At 41.5% G+C, this 19,374-nt stretch overlaps 1 non-coding gene across 1 annotated transcript; it reads right to left on the bottom strand.

Annotated features, from left to right (window-relative positions):
* Positions 1-17,724: 17,724 nt before the first annotated feature.
* LOC119282975 lies at positions 17,725-17,859 on the bottom strand. Its single transcript, XR_005138963.1, has one exon. It is a non-coding gene; the product is annotated as a small nucleolar RNA Z247 (small nucleolar RNA).
* Between the last annotated feature and the right edge of the window lie 1,515 nt (positions 17,860-19,374).

The following is a 19,374-nucleotide window of genomic DNA, read 5'->3' as shown; positions in this document are numbered from 1 at the left end:
GTTCTTGGCAACAAAGATTTTGCCCTCGGATCTTAAGTAGAAGGTATACCCGACAGTTTCCTTAGGGTATCCTATGAAGACGCATTTTTCCGACTTGGGATTGAGCTTTTCAGGTTGAAGTTTCTTGACATAAGCATCGCATCCCCAAACTTTTAGAAATGACAGCTTAGGTTTCTTCCCAAACCATAATTCATACGGTGTCGTCTCAACGGATTTAGACGGTGCCCTATTTAAAGTGAATGTAGCTGTCTCTAGAGCGTATCCCCAAAATGATAGCGGTAAATCGGTAAGAGACATCATAGACCGCACCATATCCAATAGAGTGCGATTACGACGTTCGGACACACCGTTTCGCTGAGGTGTTCCAGGCGGCGTGATTTGTGAAACGATTCCACATTTCCTTAAGTGTGTAACAAATTCGTGACTTAAGTATTCTCCTCCACGATCTGATCGCAGGAACTTTATCTTTCGGTCACGTTGACTCTCCACCTCATTCTGAAATTCCTTGAACTTTTCAAAGGTCTCAGACTTGTGTTTCATTAAGTAGACATACCCATATCTACTTAAGTCAACAGTGAGAGTGAGAACATAACGATATCCTCCGCGAGCCTCAACGCTCATTGGACCGCACACATCGGTATGTATGATTTCCAACAAGTTGGTTGCTCGCTCCATTGTTCCAGAGAACGGAGTCTTGGTCATTTTGCCCATGAGGCATGGTTCGCATGTGTCAAACGATTCATAATCAAGAGACTCCAAAAGTCCATCAGCATGGAGCTTCTTCATGCGCTTGACACCAATGTGACCAAGGCGGCAGTGCCACAAGTATGTGGGACTATCGTTATCAACTTTACATCTTTTGGCATCTACACTATGAACATGTGTAATATTACGCTCGAGATTCATTAAGAATAAACCATTGACCATCGGAGCATGACCATAAAACATATCTCTCATATAAATCGAACAACCATTATTCTCGGACTTAAATGAGTAGCCATCTCGTATTAAACGAGATCCAGATACAATGTTCATGCTCAAACTTGGCACTAAATAACAATTATTAAGGTTCAAAACTAATCCCGTAGGTAAATGTAGAGGTAGCGTGCCGACGGCGATCACATCGACTCTGGAACCATTCCTGACGCGCATCGTCACCTCGTCCTTCGCCAGTCTCCGTTTATTCCGCAGCTCCTGCTGTGAGCTACAAATATGAGCAACGGCACCGGTATCAAATACCCAGGAGTTACTACGAGTACTGGTAAGGTACACATCAATTACATGTATATCAAATATACCTTTGGTGTTGCCGGCCTTCTTATCCGCTAAGTATTTGGGGCAGTTCCGCTTCCAGTGACCCTTCCCCTTGCAATAAAAGCACTCAGTCTCAGGCTTGGGTCCATTCTTTGACTTCTTCCCGGTAACTGGCTTACCAGGCGCGGCAACCTCCTTGCCGTCCTTCTTGAAGTTCTTCTTACCCTTGCCCTTCTTGAACTTAGTGGTCTTATTGACCATCAACACTTGATGTTCTTTCTTGATTTCAGCCTCTGCTGACTTCTGCATCGAGAACACTTTAGGAATGGTCTTTTCCATCCCTTGCATGTTGTAGTTCATCACAAAGCTCTTGTAGCTTGGTGGGAGCGACTGGAGGATTCTGTCAATGACTGCCTCTTCAGGGAGGTTAATATTCAGCTGGGTCATACGGTTGTGCAACCCAGACATCTTGAGTATGTGCTCACTGACAGAACTGTTTTCCTCCATCTTACAACTATAGAACTTGTCGGAGACGTCATATCTCTCGACCCGGGCGTGAGCCTGAAAAACCAGTTTCAGCTCTTCGAACATCTCATATGCTCCGTGATGCTCAAAACGCTTTTGGAGCCCCGGTTCTAAGCTGTAAAGCATGCCGCACTGAACGAGGGAGTAATCATCAGCACGAGTTTGCCAAGCATTCATAACGTCTTGGTTCTCTGGGACGGGAGCGTCACCTAGCGGTCCTTCTAGGACATATTGTTTCCTGGCAGCTATGAGGATGATCCTCAGGTTCCGGACCCAGTCCGTATAGTTGTTTCCATCATCTTTCAGCTTGGTTTTCTCTAGGAACGCGTTGAAGTTCATGTTGACATGAGCGTTGGCCATTTGATCTACAAGACATATTTACAAAGGTTTTAGACTAATTTCATGATAATTAAGTTCTCATCAAATTATGAACTCCCACGTAGATTAGACATCCCTCTAGTCATCTAAGTGTTACACGATCCGAGTCGACTAGCCCGTGTCCGATCATCACGTGAGACGGACTAGTCATCGTCGGTGAACATTCTCATGTTGATCGTATCTTCCATACGACTCGTGTTCGACCTTTCGGTCTCCGTGTTCCGAGGCCATGTCTGCACATGCTAGGCTCGTCAAGTTAACCCTAAGTGTTTTCACTGTGTAAAACTGTCTTACACCCGTTGTATGTGAACGTAAGAATCCATCACACCCGATCATCACGTGGTGCTTAGAAGCGACGAACTGTAGCAACGGTGCACAGTTAGGGGAGAACACTTCTTGAAATTTTTGTAAGGGATCATCTTATTTACTTCCGTCGTCCTAAGTAAACAAGATGCATAAACATAATAAACATCACATGCAATTATATAGTTGTGACATGATATGGCCAATATCATATAGCTCCATTGATCTTCATCTTCGGGGCTCCATGATCATCTTGTCACCGGCATGACACCATGATCTCCATCATCGTGTCTTCATGAAGTTGTCACGCCAACGACTACTTCTACTTCTATGGCTAATGCGTTTAGCAATAAAGTAAAGTAAGTTATATGGCGTTCTTCAATGACACGCAGGTCATACAAAAATAAAGACAACTCCTATGGCTCCTGCTGGTTGTCATACTCATCGACATGCAAGTCGTGAATCCTATTACAAGAACATGATCGCATACATCACAATTCATCATTCATCACAACTTCTGGCCATATCACATCACTTGATCAATCGCTGCAAAAACAAGTTAGACGTCCTCTAATTGTTGTTGCATCTTTTACGTGGCTGCAATTGGGTTCTAGCAAGAATGTTTTCTTACCTACGAATAACCACAACGTGATTTTGTCAACTTCTATTTACCCTTCATAAGGGACCTTTTCATCGAATCTGCTCCAACTAAAGTGGGAGAGACAGACACCCGCCAGCCACCTTATGCAACTAGTGCATGTTAGTCGGTGGAACCGGTCTCACGTAAGCGTACGTGTAAGGTTGGTCCGGGCCGCTTCATCCCACAATACCTCCGAAGCAAGAAAAGACTAGTAGGGGCAAGTAAGTTCACAAGATCCACGCCCACAACAAAATTGTGTTCTACTCGTGCAAAGAGAACTACGCATAGACCTAGCTCTGATACCACTATTGGGGAACGTTGCAGAAAATTAAAAAATTTCCTACGGTTTCACCAAGATCCATCTATGAGTTCATCTAAGCAACGAGTCAAGGGAGAGAGTTTGTATCTACATACCACTTGTAGATCACGAGCGGAAGCTTGCCAAGGGGATGGTGATGATGGAGTCGTACTCGAACGTGATTCGGATCACCGATGTCCAAGTGCTGAACGGACAGCACCTCCGCGTTCAACACACGTACGGGACGGGAGACGTCTCCTCCTTCTTGATCCAGCAAGGGGGAAGGAGAGGTTGAGGAAGATTGCTCCAACGGCAGCACGACGGCATGGTGTAGTTGGTGCAGCAGTACTCCGACAGGGCTTCGCCAAGCACGTACGGAGGAGGAGAGTTGTTGGGGAGGGGAGGGGCTGCGCCTTGGCTTGTGGTGCTGCAGCCCTCCCCTCACCCCTCTATTTATAGGGGAAGGGGCAAGGGGGCCGGCCCCTCTAGATGGGATCTAGAGGGGGGGCGGCGGCCAGGGTGGGGGGACTTGCCCCACAAGCAAGGGGGGCGCCCCCCTTAGGGTTTCCCCCCAACCCTAGGCGCATGGGCCCAAGGTGGGGGGCGCGCCCAGCCCACCAGGGGCTGGCTGCTATCCCATGCGGCCCCATGTGGCCCCTCGGGAGGGGTGGCCCCTCCCGGTGGACCCCCGGAACCCTTCCGGTGGCCCCGGTACAATACCGATAAGCCCCCGAAACTTTCCGGTGTCTGTATAACAACTTCCCATATATAAAACTTCACCTCCGGACTATTCCTGAACTCCTCGTGACGTCCGGGATCTCATCCGGGACTCCGAACAACATTCAGTAGTCACATACTAGTCTTCCTAACAACCCTAGCGTCACCGAACCTTAAGTGTGTAGACCCTACGGGTTCGGGAGACATGCAGACATGACCGAGACGACTCTCGGGCAATAACCAACAGCGGGGTCTGGATACCCATGTTGGCTCCCACATGCTCCTCGATGATTTCATCGGTTGAACCACGATGTCGAGGATTCGATCAAACCCTGTATGCAATTCCCTTTGTCAATCGGTACGTTACTTGCCCGAGACTCGATTATCGGTATCCCAATACCTTGTTCAGTCTCGTTACCGGCAAGTCACTTTACTCGTACCGTAATGCATGATCCCGTGGCCAACACCTTGGTCACCTTGAGCTCATTATGATGATGCATTACCGAGTGGGCCCAGAGATACCTCTCCGTCATACGGAGTGACAAATCCCAGTCTCGATCCGCATAACCCAATAGATACTTTCGGAGATACCTATAGTGCACCTTTATAGTCACCCAGTTACGTTGTGACGTTTGATACACCCAAAACACTCCTACGGTATCCAGGAGTTATACGATCTCATGGTCGAAGGAAGAGATACTTGACATTGGCAAAGCTCTAGCAAACGAACTACACGATCTTTGTGCTATGCTTAGGATTGGGTCTTGTCCATCACATCATTCTCCTAATGATGTGATCCCGTTATCAACGACATCTAATGTCCATAGCCAGGAAACCATGACTATCTGTTGATCACAACAAGCTAGTCAACTAGAGGCTCACTAGGGACATGTTGTGGTCTATGTATTCACACGTGTATTACGATTTCCGGATAATACAGTTATAGCATGAATAAAAGACAATTATCATGAACAATGAAATATAATAATACTTTTATTATTGCCTCTAGGGCATATTTCCAACATATAATAGCATGGAACAATCAAAAATTATAGATACGTTGGAGACATATCAAGCATCCCCAAGCTTAATTCCTGCTCATCCTCGAGTAGGTAAATGATAAAAACAGAATTTTTGATGTGGAATGCTACCTAGCATAATTCTCAATTTAATTTTATTTATTGTGGCATGAATGTTCAGATCCAAATGATTCAAAATAAAAGTTCATATTGACATAAGAAATAGTAATACTTCAAGCATACTAACTAAGCAATCATGTCTTCTCAAAATAACATGGCTAAAGAAAGTTATCCCTACAAAATCATATAGTCTGGCTGTTGCTCTATCTTCACCACACAAAGTATTTAATCATGCACAACCCCGATGACAAGCCAAGCAATTGTTTCATACTTTAGTAATCTCAAACTTATTCAACTTTCACGCAATACATGAGCGTGAGCCATGGACATAGCACTATATGTGGAATAGAATGGTGCTTCTGGAGAAGACAAAAAGGAGAAGATAGTCTCACATCAACCAGGCGTATCAACGGGCTATGAAGATGCCCATTAATAGATATCAATGTGAGTGAGTAGGGATTGCCATGCAACGGATGCACTAGAGCTATAAGTGTATGAAAGCTCAACAAAAGAAACTAAGTGGGTGTGCATCCAACTTGCTTGCTCACGAAGACCTAGGGCGTTTTGAGGAAGTCCATCATTGGAATATACAAGCCAAGTTATATAATGAAAAATTCCCACTAGTATATGAAAGTGACAACATAGGAGACTCTCTATCATGAAGGTCATGGTGCTACTTTGAAGCACAAGTGTGGTAAAAGGATAGTAGCATTGTCCCTTCTCTCTTTTTTTCTCATTTTTTTATTTGGACTTTCTTTTTTTATTTGGCCTTTCTTTTTATATATATATAAAGTCCGAAGTCTCATCCTGACTTGTGGGGGAATCATAGTCTCCATCATCCTTTCCTCACTGGGACAATGCTCTAATAATGAAGATCATCACACTTTTATTTACTTACAACTCAAGATTACAACTCGATACTTAGAACAAGATATGACTCTATATGAATGCCTCCAGCGGTGTACCTGGATATGCAATGAATCAAGAGTGACATGTACAAAAAATTATGAAGGTGGCCTTGCCACAAATACGATGTCAATTACATGATCATGCAAAGAGAGATATGATAATGATGATGCATGTCATATAAACGGAACGATGGAAAGTTGCATGGCAATATATTTTAGAATGGCTATGGAAATGCCATAATAGGTAGGTATGGTGGATGTTTTGAGGAAGGTATATGGTGGATGTATGGTACCAGAGAAAGTTGCGCGGCACAAGAGAGGCTAGCAATGGTGGAAGGGTGAGAGTGTGTATAATCCATGGACTCAACATTAGTCATAAAGAACTCATATACTTATTGCAAAAATCTACAAGCCATTGAAAACAAAGTACTACACGCATGCTCCTACGGGGGTAGATTGGTAGGAAAAGACCATCGCTCGTCCCCGACCGCCACTCATAAGGAAGACAATCAATAAATAAAATTGTGCTCCAACTTCATTAGAAAGCGGTTCACCATATGTGCATGCTACGAGAATCACAAACTTCAACACAAGTATTCTTTAAATTCATAATCACCCAACTAGCATGACTCTAATATTACCACCTCTATATCTCAAAACAATTATCAAGTATGAAATTGATCATAGCATCCAATTCACTTTCTATGATAGTTTTTATTATACCCAACTTGGATGCCCATCATTCTAGGACCAATTTTATAACCATAGCAAATACCATGCTGTTCTAAGAGACTACCAAAATAATATAAGTGAAGCATGAGAGATCAACAAATTTCTACAAAATTAAGCCACCGTCGTGCTCTAAAAGATATAAGTGAAGCACTAGAGCAAAAATTATCTAGCTCAAAAGATATAAGTGAAGCACATAGAGTATTCTAATAATTTCTAAATCATGTGGATTTCTCCCAAAATGTGTGTACATCAAGGATGATTGTGGTAATCTAAAAATCAAAGACTAATATCATACGTGACGCTCCAAGCAAACACATATCATGTGGCAAATAAAAATATAGCTCCAAGTAAAGTTACCGATAGACGAAGACGAAAAAGGGGATGCCTTCCGGGGCCTCCCCAAGCTTAGTCTTTTGGTTATCCTTGATTATCTTGGGGTGCCATGTGCATCCCCAAGCTTAGGCTCTTACCACTCCTTATTCCATAATCCATCAAATCTTTACCCAAAACTTGAAAACTTCACAACACAAAACTCAACAGGAAATCTCATAAGCTCCGTTAGTGCAAGAAAGAAAAACTACCACATAAGGTACTGTAATGAAATTATTCTTTATTTATATTGGTGTTAAACCTACTGTATTCCAACTTCTCTATGGTTCATACCCACCGATACTAGCCATAGATGCATCAAAATAAGGAAACAACACACGAAAAACAGAATCTATCAAAAACAGAATAGTCTGTAGAAATCTGTAACTCTCGAATACTTATGGAACTCTAAAAATACTACCAAAATAGTAAGTCCTGGGAAATGTTTATATTGATCTACAGCAAAAAGAATCAACGCAAAATCACATTTCTGTGAATTACTAAAATTATTTTCGTGCGTGCAAAGTTTCTGTTTTTCAGCAGAATCAAATTAACTATCACCATAGGTTATCCTATAGGTTCTACTTGGCACAAACACTAATTAAAACATAAAAACACATCTAAACATAAGCTAGATGAATTATTTATTACTAAACAGAAGCAAAAGGCAAGGAACAAAAATAAAATTGGGTTGCCTCCCAACAAGCGCTATCGTTTAACGCCCCTAGCTAGGCATAAGATTTCAACGATGCTCACACGAAGACAAGAATTGAAGCACAAAGAGAGCATCATGAAACACGTGACAAACACATCTATGTCTAACATACTTCCTATGCATAGGCATCTTATAGGAAAACAAATTAGCAAGACAAGCAAGATCTAGCATATGCAAGGAAGAAGAAAGAAATATTAGCAATCTCAACATAGCGAGGGGTAATTTAGCAACATGAAAATTTCTACAACCATATTTTCCTCTATCATAATAATTACATGTAGGATCATAAGCAAATTCAACAATATAGCTATCACAAAACATATTCTTAACACGATCCACATGTATGCAACGTTGACACTCTTCCAAAATAGTGGGATTAACATTAACTAAAGTCATGACCTTTCCAAACCCACTTTCAATAATATTGCAAACACTACTAGCAATCTCATATTCATCATGGGGCTTAAATAAAAAGATTCAAGATCATAAGAAGAATCACCCCAATCATGATCATTGTAGCAAGTAGTAGACATAGCAAAACTAGCATCCCCAAGCTTAGGTTTTGCATATTATTAGCACAACTGACATCAAGAGAATTTGTAGTAAAATCATTGCAATCATGCTTTTTATCGAAGGAACTACCAAGTATGGGTGCAATAGCAACGATCTCATGTTTAACATAAGGAACTATAGCAAATTCATCTTCATAAATATTGGCATCATGGCCACAAGAATAGCAAGCATCATGTTCATCAAGGGATATTTCAATCAAATCATCGGAATCATCATTATCTATAGATTCATGCATATCATTATTTTCTTCCAAAGCAATGGCCATTCTCTCAATAATTCTTTGACATAGACATTATGACCATAAGTTTCATAGCAATATTTAAGTATGTCAAAATTTTCAGATTCGTAGAGAGTAATATCGTACTTTTCAATCAAAGAAGCAACTTCGTAAGCACCCTTAAAAGCAACAAATTCTTCAATTTGTTCGATATCATAGTAACTATAAACACCTTTTGCATAAGAATATAAGATTTCATTTTCATTAAACTCACATAGGTAGGGAATGTGTTTTTTAGGGTTCTTAGAGCAACAAGTAAAATCATAAATTTCACAAAGATTCCAAGCACAACACAGCAATCTATTTGTTTGATCCCATAAGAGTCTCCCTTTTTCAGACAAACGGTGACGCACAAAATGAGCATGCTCATCTAAAGATTTCCCATCAACTAGGCTACTTGGGGTTTCAGCACGAGCGCATAACGATCAAAGATGATCCAAGTAGAACACTTTAAGTGGATCCATACCGATAGATTTTTAGCAAGCAAAGATGCTAGCACATAGAAGGCACAAGGAGAAACAAGCAAACATAAGATCGAATGAAAGAAGAGCGAAGAAAACGCAAAGGTGAAGTGGGGGAGAGGAAAATGAGAGGCAAATGGCAAATAATGTAATGCGAGGGAGATGAGTTTGTGATGGGTACTTGGTATGTCTTGACTTGAGCGAAGACCTCCCCGGCAATGGCGCCAGAAATCCTTCTTGCTACGTCTTGAGCTTGTGTTGGTTTTCCTTGAAGAGGAAAGGGTGATGCAGCAAAGTAGCGTAAGTATTTCCCTCAGTTTTTGAGAACCAAGGTATCAATCCAGTAGGAGACTCCTCAAAAGTCCCACGCACCTACACAAACAAACAAGAACCTCACAACCAACGCAATAAAGGGGTTGTCCATCCCTTCACGGCCACTTGCGAAAGTGAGATCTGATAGAGATAATATGATAAGATAAATATTTTTAGTAGAAAGGTAAAGATGCAAATAAAAGTAGATGGTAAACTTATATGATAAAAGATAGACCTGGGGGCCATAGGTTTCACTAGTGGCTTCTCTCAAGATAGCATAAATATTACGGTGGGTGAACAAATTACTGTCGAGCAATTGATAGAAAAGCGCATAGTTATGAGATTATCTAGGCATGATCATGTATATAGGCATCACATCCGTGACAAGTAGATCGAAATGATTCTGGATCTACTACTATTACTCCACACATTGGCCGACTCCTGCCTGCATCTAGAGTATTAAGTTCATGAAGAACAGAGTAACGCATTAAGAAAGATGACATGATGTAGAGGGATAAACTCATGCAATATGATATAAACCCCATCTTTTTATCCTCGATGGCAACAATACAATACGTTCCTTGCTGCCCCTGCTGTCACTGGGAAAGGACACCGCAAGATTGAAACCAAATCTAAGCACTTCTCCTATTGCAAGAAAGATCAATCTAGTAGGCCAAACCAAACTGATAATTCGAAGAGACTTGCAAAGATAACCAATCATACATAAAAGAATTCAGTGGAGATTCAAATACTTCTCATAGATAAACTTGATCATAAACCCACAATTCATTGGATCTCGACAAACACACCGCAAAAAGAGTTACATCGAATAGATCTCCAAGAAGATCGAGGAGAACTTGGTATTTAGAATCAAAGAGAGAGAATAAGCCATCTAGCTAATAACTATGGACCCGAAGGTCTGTGGTAAACTACTCACAACTCATCGAAGAGGCCTTGGTGATGATGTAGAGGCCCTCCGTGGCCGATTCCCCCTCCAGCGGAGCACCGACGAAGGCTCCAAGATGGGATCTCGTGGATATAGAAGGTTGCGACGGTGGAATTAGGTTTTTGTGGTGCTCCTGGATGTTTTCGGGGTACGTGGGTATATATAGGAGGAAGAAGTAGGTCGGTGGACGCTCGAGGGGCCCACGAGGGTGTGGCGCGCGCCGGGCACCCTCGTGGTTGCCTCCTTTGTTGCTTGACATCCCCTCCAAGTCCCCTGGATTGTATTTGTTCCAAAAAGATCGCTCCTGAAGGTTTCATTCCGTTTGGATTACGTTTGATATTCTTTTTCTTCGAAACACTGAAATAGGCAAAGAAAACAGCAATTCGGGTTGGGCCTCCAGTTAGTAGGTTAGTCCCAAAAATGATATAAAAGTGTAAAGTAAAGCCCATAAACATCCAAAACGGGTAATATAATAGCATGGAACAATCAAAAATTATAGATACGTTGGAGACGTATCAGAAGCCATCTAGCTACTAACTACGGACCCGTAGGTCTACAAAGAACTACTCACACATCATCGGAGAGGCACCAATGGACACGATGAACCCCTCTGTGATGGTGTCTAGATTGGATCTGGTGTTTTCTGGAACTTGCGGTGGCTAGAATTGATTTTTGTCGTCTCCCCTAGGGTTTCTGGAATATTGGGGTATTTATAGAGCAAAGAGGCGGTGCGGGAGGCCACCGAGGTGGGCATAACCCACTTGGGCGCGCCTGGGCCCCCAGGCACATCATGGTGGGTTGTTCTCCCCTCAGAGCACCCCTCTAGTACTTCTTTGGCCCAATAGGTGTCTTCTGGTCCAGAAAAAATCCACAAAAAGTTTCGCTGCTTTTGGACTCCGTTTGGTATTGATTTCCTGTTATGTAAAAAACAAGCAGAAAACATCAATTGGCACTCGGCACTATGTCAATAGGTTAGTACCAAAAAAAGATATAAAATGACTATAAAATGATTGTAAAACATCCAAGAATGATAATATAACAGCATGAAACAATAAAAATTTATAAATATGTTGGAGACGTATCAGCATCCCCAAGCTTAATTCCTGCTTGTCCTCGAGTAGGTAAATGATAAAAACATAATTTTTGATGTGGAATGCTGCCTAACATGTTCATCACATATTCTTTTCTTTGTAGCATGGACATTTGGACTTTTATATGGTTCAAAGCAATAGTCTAGTTTTGACATGAAGACTTTAATACTCAAGCATATCAACAAGCAACCATGTCTTTCAAAATGTCAATGCTAAAGTAAGTTATCCCTAGCTCGTTATGCTCAATCATTGATCCATTCATGAAACACACTCGAATGCTAGCTATACCCAATGCTCAAGTACGATCATAGTGCCCCTTAGTTGGTGCTTTATAAGAGAATATGGAGACTCAAGTTCAAAAATAAAAATTTCATAAAGTAAAAGAAAGGCCCTTCGCGGAGGGAAGTAGGGATTTGTAGAGGTGCCAGAGCTCAAAGCAAAAATTGAGAGATAAAAACATTTTGGGAGGCGTACTTCTCCCACCAACGAAAATGATTTAGAGTTCCCAACACTTTCCATGCTAGATATATCATAGGCGGTTCCCAAACAGAAAATAAAGTTTATTCCTTTTTCCACCATACTTTCACTTTCCATGTCTAACCGTATCCATGGGTGCCCTCCATACCAACACTTTCCAAGGAATCTATTATTTGACAGCATAAAGTAAATTCATTTTTCATATCGGGACTGGGCATCCCTAATACCTTTGTCGTACTCTCGTGCAATGACAAGTGAATAAACACTCATCATGAGAATAACACATCTAGCATGGAAATCATCGGCCACCCCTCACCACCTCACGGGTGGTACGAGCACACAAAAGAGAAATTTATATTGAAAATTAGAGATGGCACATGCAAATTTTCTTAGAACGGCACGGAAATACCGCATATAGGTAGGTATAGTGGACTCATATGGCAAAACAACTTTAAAGGGTTTTCGACGCACAAGTAGTGATCATACTTAGTGCAAAATGAAGGCTAGCAAAAAGATGAGAAGCGTCCACCCAAGAAACGAAGAATCTCGTAAGCGAGTATTAAGCATAATTAACACTGAATAATGCACCACAAGTAGGATGTAATTTCATTGCATAACTATTGACTTTCGTGCTTGCATAGGGAATCACAAACCTTAACACCAATATTCTTACTAAAGCATAATTACTCGTTAACCTGATTCACATATCATATCGTCATATCTCAAAACCATTACTAAGAAACAAGTTTATTTTGTCTAGTGATCTTCATTAAAGTTTTATTATATCCTCCTTGGATATTTATCACTTTGAGACTAGTTTCATATGTTGCTTTTAATAAGCTCAAACAAATTTGAGTGAAGAACATGAGCATAATATTTCTTTCTCTCAAAATAATTTAAGTGAAGCAAGAGAGAATTTCTTAAAAAAATTACTAACCCCCAAATAATTCTAAGTGAAGCATGAGAGCAATTCTTCAAAAATAACAAAGCACACCATGCTAAAAAAGATATAAGTGAAACACTAGAGCAATTCCATGCCTCAATTTTTTTAGTGAAGCATAGGAGCAAGCATAGCATAATTTTTGGCTCTCTCAAAAAGGTGTGTCCAGCTAGGATTCAAGACTTAAAACACAAAGCAAAACAAGCAAAGACTCATATCACACAAGACGCTCCAGGCAAAACTCATAATATGTGATGAATAAAAGTATAGCTCCAAGTAAAATGCCGATGGTTGTTAGAAGAAAGAGGGGATGCCGCTCGGGGGCATCCCCAAGCTTAGTTGCTTGCTACTTCTTGAATATTATATTGGGGTACCTCACGCATCCCCAAGCTTAGCCTTTTGCTAATCCTTATTCCTTCATCCATCGTAATATCACCCAAAACTTGAAAACTTCAATCACACAAAACTCAACAAAACCTTTGTGAGATCCGTTAGTATAAGAAAGCAAACCACTACTTTAAGTATTGTTACAAACCCATTCATATTTTATTTTTGCATTACATCTACTGTATTCCAACTTTTCTATGGCAAAAAATCTTCAAAAAAAATCATAGAATCATCAAAACAAGCACACAACGCAAAGAAAACAGAATATGTCAAAAACAGAATAGTATGTAGTAATCTGACTACTTCGAATACTTTTGTAACTCCAAAAAATCTGAAAATTTAGGAAGATGTGAGAATGTTTTTTATTAATCTTTTGGATAAAGAATCAACTCAAAAGAACTCTTCTGTTAAAAATGAAAAATATTTTGGTGAGTGCAAATGTTTCTGTTTTTCAGCAGGATCAAATCAACTCTCACCCAAATCATCCCAAAGGCCTTGCTTGGCCCAAACACTAACTTAAACACATCTAATCAGAGGCATAATTGGGTATTTTATTGAAAACAGCAAGAAAAGCAAAAAGCAAAAAGATACAAGTTGGGTTGCCTCCCTACGAGCGCTATCATTTTACGCCCCTAGCTAGGCATAACGCGTAGGATCTAAGTGTTGGCATCTGTAATCTTTGCACTTTAGTAAGGGTTTTTTTCAAATCCGGGAGGCTCTTTGCGCTTCCCTAAATTTTCCGGGAAAGAAACCATCTTGAGATCTAAAATATCCAATCGTTTATTGCAAAGGGTAATCAAAGTGTTCATACGATTGATACTACCATTGAGATGTTTGAGAGGTTCATTGTATTTTTGCAATTCAACCATCCGCTTATTCAAATCACCGAGTTTGTCCAAAATTTGAACGGCCTCTGGGGTGAAAGAAAACCCTTTCTTTTGTGGTGGAACCCCCAAAATTCCTTCTAAGACTTCGTAGGCAGTATTAACATCAAGCTCAATAAAATTCCCTTTTGCGGCAAAATCTAAAAGTTGTCTATGATGCAAAGCCAATCCTACATAAAAATTTCTAAGAAATTTTTTTTGCATCTCCCTTTAAATTGCAAACATGATAGAACTCCATAAGCCTATACCAAGCATCTTTCAAATTTTCTCCTTGTCTTTGTTTGAAGTATAGAACTTCAAAATCTGGTAACAAAGGAGGAGCGGTCAAACCAGCCATTGTAACGAAAAAGCAAGAACACGAATAGGTCTGACGAGAAAACGGCGAACAAAAAAGAGGCCGAATAAAATGGCATTTTTTTGTGAATTGGTGGGAGGAAAACGAGAGGCAAATGGCAAATAATATAAATTGCAAGGAGATGAGATTTGTGATTAGGAACCTGGTTGATGTTGATGATGTCTCCTCAGCAATGGTGCCAAAATTCCTTTTGATGTTTGCTTGAACTACGTCGATATTTCCCCAAAGAGGAAGGGATGATGTGCGGCACAGCAACAGTAGGTATTTCCCTCAGTGATGAGACCAAGATTATCGAACCAGTAGGAGAACCACACAACACAACATAACCAGCTCCTGCACACAAATAACAAATACTCGCAACCCGACGTGTTAAAGGGGTTGTCAATCCCTTTCGGGTAACGGTGCCAGAAATTGGCATGGAGACGGGATAAAGTTGTAATAGATTGGATAAATAGATCGCATATGAAATAAAGTGCAGCAAGGTATTTTTGTATTTTTGGTTTAATATAACTAAAAATAAAAGCAAATAAAAATATATCGCAAAGGCAAATATAATATAGAAGAGACTCGGGGGCCGTATGTTTCACTAGTGGCTTCTCTCGAGAAAAATAGTGAACGGTGGGAAAACAATTACTGTTGGGCCATTGATAGAACTTCAAATAATTATGACGATATCAAGGCAATGATCATTATATATGCATCACGTCCAAGATTAGTAGACCGACTCCTTCCTGCATCTACTACTATTACTCCACACATCGACCACTATCCAGCATGCATCTCGTGTATTAAGTTCATGGAAAAATGGAGTAATGCAATAAGAGCGATGACATGATGTAGACAAGATCTATTTGTGTAGAAATAAACCCCATCTTGTTATCCTTAATAGCAACAATACATACGTGTCGTTTCCCTTTCTGTCACTGGGATTAAAGCACCGTAAGATCAAACCCACAAAGCACCTCTTCCCATTGCAAGATAAATAGATCAAGTTGGCCAAACAAAACCAAATATCGGAGAAGAAATACAAGGCTATAATTAATGATGCATATAAGAGATCAAAGAAGAATCAAATAACTTTCATGGATAAAAACATAGATTTGATCATAAACTCAAAGTTCATCAGGTCCCAACAAACACATCGCAAAAAGACTTACATCATATGGATCTCTAAGAGACCAATGTATTGAGAATCAAGAGAGAGAGGAAGCCATCTAGCTACTAACTACGGTCTCGTAGGTCTACAAAGAACTACTCACGCATCATTGGAGAGGCACCAATGGACATGATGAACCCCTCCCTGATGGTGTCTAGATTGAATCTGTCGTTTCTGGAACTTGCGGCGGCTGGAATTGATTTTTGTCGACTCCCCTAGGGTTTCTGGAATATTGGGGGTATTTATAGAGCAAAGAGGCGGTGCGGGAGGCCACCAAGGTGGGCACAACCCACCTGAGCGCGCCTGGGGGGTCGACAAAAATCAATTACAGCCGCCCAGGCGCGTCCTGGTGGGTTGTGCTCCCCTCGGAGCACCCCTCTGGTACTTCTTGGGCCCAACAGGTTTCTTCTGGTCCAGAAAAAATCCACAAAAAGTTTCGTTGCGTTTGGACTCCGTTTGGTATTGATTTTCTGCGATGTAAAAAACAAGCAGAAAATAACAACTGGCACTAGGCACTATGCCAATAGGTTAGTACCAAAAAATGATATAAAATGATTGTAAAACATCCAAAAATTATAATATAACAACATGGAACAATCAAAAATTATAGATATGTTGGAGACGTATCACAGAGCCGTTTTGTTGGTGAGCATGAGGACAAGACACATGATGCTCAATGCCTATGCTACGAAAGAAAGAATTAAGCTTCTCATATTCTCCTCCCCAGTCACTTTGGACTGTTAAGATTTTTCTATCAAGGTGTCTTTCAACAAGTTTTGGAACTCTTGGAACACAGAAAAAACTTCAAATTTGTACTTAAGCAAATAAATACAAGTAAACTTGTTGTAGTCATCGATGGAACTGACATAATATTTCTTTCTTCCAAAAGAATCTCGGGCATGACCCCATACATCACTGAAAATAAGCTCTAAAGGAGTATGAGACACACTATTTGACTTAGGATAAGGGAGTTGATGACTATTGGCACATTGACAAGCTTCACACACAGATTCAGTAATTTGACTATCTGACAATGAGAGATTGCCTTTATTTACTACTTGCTTGAATATGATCGATGCCAGATGTCTTAACTTTGCTGCCACCTTGCCAAGGAGGGCTTGATTACGAGTAGACTCGACGATGATTGCGACTAAGTGCTCCAGATGTAATGGGGTAGAGACCTCCAATGCATCTACCGTGATGGAGGAGTTCCCTCGTTGCCCGATTCTTTATAAAAAAGTAACGAGGGTGATTTTCAAAGAAGACATTATTATCAGTGGCTAAACGAGACATAGATGCAAGGTTTTTGTCGGCTTGTGGAACACGAAGGACATCTTTTAAGACTAGATCACGTTTAGGAGTAGGGGAATTAATAAAAGCTTGACCAATGTGTGTAATATCCATACCTCCACCGCTTGCGGTGTGAATTTGATCATTCCCAAGGTACTTTTCACGGAGAGAAAGTTGCTCTAGTTCGCTTGTGATGTGGTATGTTGCACCAGAGTCAATGTGCCAAACTCCTTCTCCTCCTTGCTCACGCATGATTGCAGCAACATGACAAGCATCGGGGACGTAATCTTCATCGTAGCGGTGCTAACAGTCCATGACTTCATGGCCTGCCATCTTGCAAAGTTGGCATCGAGGGCGTGGACGGGAGGAAGAGGGACGACGGCTATTGTTGTTGTTGAAGCCGCCACCCCCTGTCTTGTTGATGTATCCGATGCCGCCGCTAGAGTTGTTGTAGCCACCATCGCCTTGCTGGTTGTTGCCGCGCCCACGCCCGCTATGGCGTTGCCCCTGGTGACCGCGCCCACGGCCGCGGCCACGGGAGGTAGAGTTGGCGGAGGACTGTCTGATGTTGGTGCCGTGGAGGAGTCTAAGGTGGGCGTCAAAGCTCAGGAGTTGGCTATAGAGCTCCTAGACGGTGATGGGTTCAAATCGAGCAGCAAGAGCCGAGACAACAGGATTATATTCCATGTCCAGCCCAGCAAGAATCTTGGACACGATCTCCGAATCAGAGAGCGCGGAGGCGGTGCAAGGAACCTCATCAATCAGACTTTTAATCTTTCCAAGATATTCAGCCATAGTCATATTACCTTTTTGAAGGTTCGTCAGCTCGATGCGGGTGTTGATCGCTTGGGCTTGACTCTGGGCAGCAAACATGGTGTTGACGGCGCTCCATACTTCAGCCGGCGTCTGGAGCATGGCGACCTGCCAAAGGATGTCGCGAGAGAGGGAGCCCATCAAGTAGCCTTGGAGTTGTTGCTGTTGTGCGTACCAGAGGGATCGTGCAAAGTTGACCACCTATTCGTCTTTGTCGTCCTTGGTGATGGTGAGGGTGGCCGGTAGTGCCGGACTCTTTGTGTCAAGATGATGTTCCATCTGCGCACCCTTGTTCTAGGGCAGAATGATAGCCTTCCAGAATAGGAAATCTCCCCTCGCCAGGTTCTCTTGGGGTGGCGATCCGAGAAAGGAATTGTTGGAGGTGGATGATGGGGCGAAGGTGGAGGATGAGGCGGTGGTGACCGCACCCATGGTGCTGGGCGTCATGGCGGCGGAGGTGGTAGACATGATTTCGGTCGCGGAAGGTAGCTAGATGCGATCTCTTTCTGATATAATGAGGAAGAGGCTCTGTTACCATGTAAGATTATGTGGGAAGCGTTGAACCCTTCGTCTGGGCTGCATTGTATATATTGAGGGTTTGCCGTGGCTTACAAGGAAGAGGAGATCGATTGAGAGGGAGAAAGACAGATCTCATCCTTACAGGGAGAATAACATAAGAAGGGATAGAACTACCCCCATACAACTTATTCTAACAATTCGAGCTAATCTACTCACCTAGTGCGACTCTTAAAATAGATTTTCATCTTGCATTATAAATAAAATCGTTATTATGCTCGTACAATAAGTTCAAGTGTAAAAAATAAAATGGAAACACTAAAAATCCGATGTCAGATTTTTAGGTATGACAAATCGAAAGTTTTTCATAAAATATTATATTGGTGTGATGATGATAAATTTAGTGTGCAAGCATGACACTTTTCTGACAAAAACTGAACTAAGACGGATTTGCCATGCTCGTCAAGTAAACTTGCCATCCTAAAAGAACATAATTTTTCATGAGAAAACGTTCGATTTGCCGTGGTAAAAAACCCGACATCATATATATAGTGGAGTCCGAATAAAATAGTCCTCAGGGACCTAAACGTAGATATGCGCAAAAAACAAAAAAAAGAATATATAAAAAAATTTACCAAGTGGGCGAAGGCTGAGGGGACCTGCGGCGAGGAGGGTTGGCAAGCGGCAGCATGCAGCGCAACCATCATAAGGTTGAGCTGATCGCGATTGTGCTACCTATACAGTAGGTGCGAATGAAGCAAAATTGCAAGAAATTTGAATATTAAGTCAGAGACCCGTCTAAGAAAGACCTACTCAATAACCCAAGGGTGTGTATAGTAGCATTCTGGTTGTTCTTCTATGATACATGTTTTTTTTGACCCTGTGACTGTAGAACAATTGTTCTATGGTATTTTCATA

This window comes from Triticum dicoccoides, chromosome 3B (genome assembly GCF_002162155.2).
Source record: "Triticum dicoccoides isolate Atlit2015 ecotype Zavitan chromosome 3B, WEW_v2.0, whole genome shotgun sequence".
Classification (NCBI taxonomy): domain Eukaryota; kingdom Viridiplantae; phylum Streptophyta; class Magnoliopsida; order Poales; family Poaceae; genus Triticum; species Triticum dicoccoides.
The sequence above is the reverse complement of the archived record's forward strand: the minus strand, read 5'-3'. Positions and strand labels throughout refer to the sequence as shown.